Here is a 4,923-nt window from a genome sequence, read left to right on the forward strand (position 1 = left end):
TCGTAGCTATGGGCGGAGGGATGCGGCGAGATACGATTCGCGAGTGTCACGGTCGCACGTCGGCCGAAGGCATCTTTCTTTCCGCTGCCGCTTTCTGTACGCTGATTTGTTGAGACAAAATAATTAATTTCTCAAAAACTATTGCAAATATCGCAAAACGGCAAAGGACTTTCTTGCTCACCTCAATCCGTTCTACGTTCTCACCAAGGGTCATCATGGGACTTCGGGACACCCTGTATATGAGGCACTCTTTGTCAACCGGCCCACCCCCTCTTTCCATTTCAGATTTTATAAAAAAATATTCTATAAGTTTTGAAATTCAAAATGGCGGATCCAATATGGCGGCTGCGATCGGCAAAACTTATAATTGATTCAATAACGTCGTTGATTATAATACGCAAAATTTCTCGTAGCAGCTTGAAAACGATTACTGGAAGGTTTTCAGGGTTGCTGATTACAAACCCAATGTTATAATTGCGAAATTCGAGATGATGGGTCCAATACATGCCCTATTTTTACTTTAAACCACTCAATATTGTTTGAAACAACTTAAAAATAATTACTCGTGGGTTTTCGAAATCGCTGATTAAGAATTCCATGTGAGAATTGCGAAATTGAAGACGGCAGATCAAATATGGCGGCCATATACCTCACTTTCACACTCTAAACCACTCAAAATTAATAGGAACAGCTTGAAAATAGTTACTCGCGGGTATTCGGAGTTGCTAATTACGAATCCGATGTTAGATTTGTAAAATTCAAAATGGCGGATTCAGCTACATGCTCCACTTTTGCACTCTAAATCAGTCAAAATTTATGGAAACAGTTTAAAAATGGTTACTCGAAGGTTTTTGGGGTCGCTGATTACGAATTAAATTTTAGAATTGCGAAATTCGGAATGACTACTGAATTGCGAAATTCGGAATTTTATATAGCTGCTGCATTTCCGAAAATTAAATTGTAGGCTATGAGACATATCGTAACAGCTTGAAAACGATACATGCGACATTTTTAAGGTCGTTGAATATATATCTTCAGTCAACTCTAAAACATTAAAATTTATATTATGATATCCTGAAACAATTTAAAAATTATCATGCCAGTGTTTTCAATATCAGTAGTTATTACAAATTACTATAAGTTTCAATGCGTGTTGATTGGACATCTGCAGTTGTTCAAAACTTGAATCGGTGAATTAAAATTACATTCTGAAAAAATCATTTTAAAAAATTACATTTCTTTTTACCACTTTACATCGCATATTTAATGTGGCAGCTAAGAAGGAAATTGCTGGCCACTCGCAGCATATGAGTACCGTTTTATCAATAATTTCCCCGTTGGGAGTAGTGTAAAAGAATGATTTTTCTGTATTTGAGGAATTGTTGGAGCTTTATCAAACCTGGATTTTAGTTTCCTTGTACTGTTTTCATGCATGGATTTGTTATAGAATAAAACTGTAATATTCGGAAACCTTTTTTGTCCCCATTCAAAAAGTGTGTTTGTATATAAAATAGCCTCTGTCGGCTTAGCTAAAAGACTCTCCCGCGCTGCTTCCCTTTTAAAAATCGCTCCTACACTATCATAAGCGTTTTTCTATGCGTTGTCGCATGGAAATGCCACTCAGCTCTAATATTGAAGTCGTGTTCATGATTCATCAAATTACTAATTTGAAAGCGGTTTTTTAAATGTTGCTTAGCTCCATCGCTAAAGTAAATGATTTCCTTTACTTTATTTTTTTTTGTAATATGAAGTAATAATAGCTGCTGGATAGTATAAACAGCGGGTGTGTCATGAGTAGTACTGTCAGATAAGAATATTAAGCTTTTGTGTTTCAATTTGGACTTGTCTGTAAAGTAATAGACAATAATGAATACGGTACATTAGTCGTTATTGAAATGGTATGCTTGCGATCCATCTTGAACCACATATTTATAATTTTCAGAGAAATCTAACGTGACTAACACTTCTCCGGGACATAGGTTTTTTTTTTCTATCCTCAAAGTACTGAATTTGTTGCTTTGCGATGAAAGAATGGGGTTTTAGGAGCATTAATTTCTCGCAAAGTTTTTCAATAAAATCTTCAATATTCAGAACTTATGTTTGTAAGAATGACTTATCGGTTGATGTCCATGCACCAAATTGTACTTCATAAATGTTATTGTCATGTAAAAACTGTAGAATATTTCTTGAAAGATCCATGGTACTGGGGCACTTATTACATTCATCTAAGTGCCAATTTGCATTCGCTTCTTTGCACACAATTTGTTGTAAACATTCTTTATAATCAGTTATATGGTTTTTTAACCTTCTTTGTCAATTTTCGTACATTAATAGCATCTAACATAAGCTTACAATTTTGATGGATTGTGCAGACACAAACAGAATGTGTCCCGGAAACGTCAGCAAGTATACAGTGCTTTGGTCGCAGTTGTGTAAACTTACTAAAGCTTACAGGAAAGTCTTTATGGAGTTCTTTATATTCGTTGTATAATCCTTTCAAATCTAGTAAAAGAACACGTTTCTGAACAAGACTCCGTTGACTACCAGTTTTTATTGAAATTACATCTTTAACTCCTGGCATTAATCTAGTGTTAGTATCACTATTATAAAATTCATTAATTTTTTCGGTAGTAAATTCCAGTAATGGTTTTCCAGCTTTCGCTGAGATGTTTGCTAAAATACCATTTACTTTTCTCATTTCTGTAACTCTCTTTGCCATTTGTCTAGAACATTTAAATTCTTTCGCAATCTTTCTTATATTCCAAGTGACAGGATGTATAGTAAGTATGAACAATCTATTTGGATCATTTTCGTTCAAACTCCAAAATTTATCTTTCAAGTCATCCATCAACCCTTCTAGTTTAAGTTCTTGTTGTGATCTCATATGTTGTTTGTCACTATCAACAGATAATACTGAGTTATCAAATTCTATACTGGGTGCAGTGCTATCAAGACTCATATTATTATCAATTGAATCACTTACAGATCCGCAGTTTACTGTCCCTTACCATTGTCCCTTTTACTTTTTAAAAGTCTGCAATTTGAACAAATTTTAGAATTGTGTGGCAAATCAGGAAATTTTTCTCTAAGCTTGCAGACAAGACTCTTAAATGTTTTCCTCTATGCCCTTTTTTCCCATACGGGTTGCAGCATCGATCTCGATGTGCATTCAATTCGAATGACATTATAGGCATATGAGAAAATCAGATATAAAAATAGAGATCATAAAAATGAGTTCTGAGAAGAACTGAATATAAGAATCCTAAAAAAGACTAATTGAAAGAGTAGCCCTAAGAAGGACTTGTGTGAAAAACAATCCTAAAAAATGATGAAAAGAATAGTCCTTAAAAGAAGTAAACAATATTCTCTTAAGAGATAGTCATGAAAACGACTGTTTGTGGAGGTTGAACAAAATTTATCGCAAACAGTAGTCGTGAGGACGACTGATAAAGAACTGCCTGCAACAAAGCCTGCCCAAGAGATAGTCGTGAGAACGACTGTTTGTAAAGCCTGAATAAAGTTTATTGCAAACAACAGCAGTGAGTACGATTTAATGGATCATTTATGGATTCTGCTGATTGTAGCCGCCACATTGTATCCGCTATTTCGAATTTTGTAATTCTAACACCGAATTCGTAATCTGCGACTAAACAAGTAACCATTTTTAATCTGTTTCGATAAATTTTGAGTAATCTAGAATGTGACAGTCGGACATGTAGCCGTCATCTTGGATCCGCCATTTTGAATTTTGCAATTCGACCTAGGATTTGTAATCAGCGAAAACCTCTGAGTAACCGCATTTAAGCTGTTCCTATGAATTTTGAGTGGTTTAGAGTGTGAAAGTGAAGTATGTGGTCACCATATTAGATCATCTATCTTCAATTTCGCAATTCTCACATAGAATTCTTAATCAGAGATCTCGAAAACCCACGAATAATTTTTAAGTTGTTTTGAAAAATATCGAGTGGTTCAGAGTATAAAAATAGGGCATGTGGCAGTCATATTGGATCCTCCATCCCGAATTTCACAATTGTGACATTGGATTTATAATCAGTGAACCTGAAAATCTTCAACTAATCCTTTCAAAGCTGCTACGAGAAATTTTGCGCATTGTAATCAACGATATTGAATCAATTATAAGTTTTGCCGATCGCAGCCATATTGGATCCGCCATTTTGAATTTCAAAAATCGTCCAATGGTGTTTAAAACTCCATATTCGTACCTACAATTTAAGCACTTACAGAATATTTTTTTATAAAATCTGAAATGGAAAGAAAGGGTGGCCCGATTGACAAAGAATGCCTCATATATATGTTACGGAAATATTAGAAAACCATTCATATATTCGTGATATACGAATATCAGAATTCTCCGAAAGAATAATTGCCTACATTGCAAGATTTGTTGTAAAACATTTATATAATAAAATTACATATGATAACTGTTTATCTTCCTTACAATCTACTAATAACAATAAACGAATATTTAGTTTAATAAATATTAAAAATAGGTGTAATTTAATTTTTCTATTACTTGATATTTTTATTGTATGGAAAAAATGCGATATTATATTAAAATTTACATTAAAAAAAAATGAAGGTATCCTAAGCAAATGTTCAATTAAGTACTTGACTTCTCAAGTATTAACACATTATATCTATGATAATAATATATTTTCGCATCTAATTGATCACAGTAGTGAACAAAATCTTTTATTAAATCACAGAGTACACTTGGTCAAAAGTATATGTGAGAAATATTTTAGTATCAGGTTGTTTTACCTGGGAAAACAATTAAAAAAAATAAATCTAAGATAACATTACAATAAAGTTGTTCTGTTCTCAGGTTAGTGATATTATTAATATAGGTGTTATTACACACACACACACACACACACACACACACACACACACACACACACA

Source organism: Odontomachus brunneus, unplaced genomic scaffold (assembly GCF_010583005.1).
Source record: "Odontomachus brunneus isolate Ranch 3 - 2012 unplaced genomic scaffold, Obru_v1 Obru_scaffold_267, whole genome shotgun sequence".
Classification (NCBI taxonomy): Eukaryota; Metazoa; Arthropoda; class Insecta; order Hymenoptera; family Formicidae; genus Odontomachus; species Odontomachus brunneus.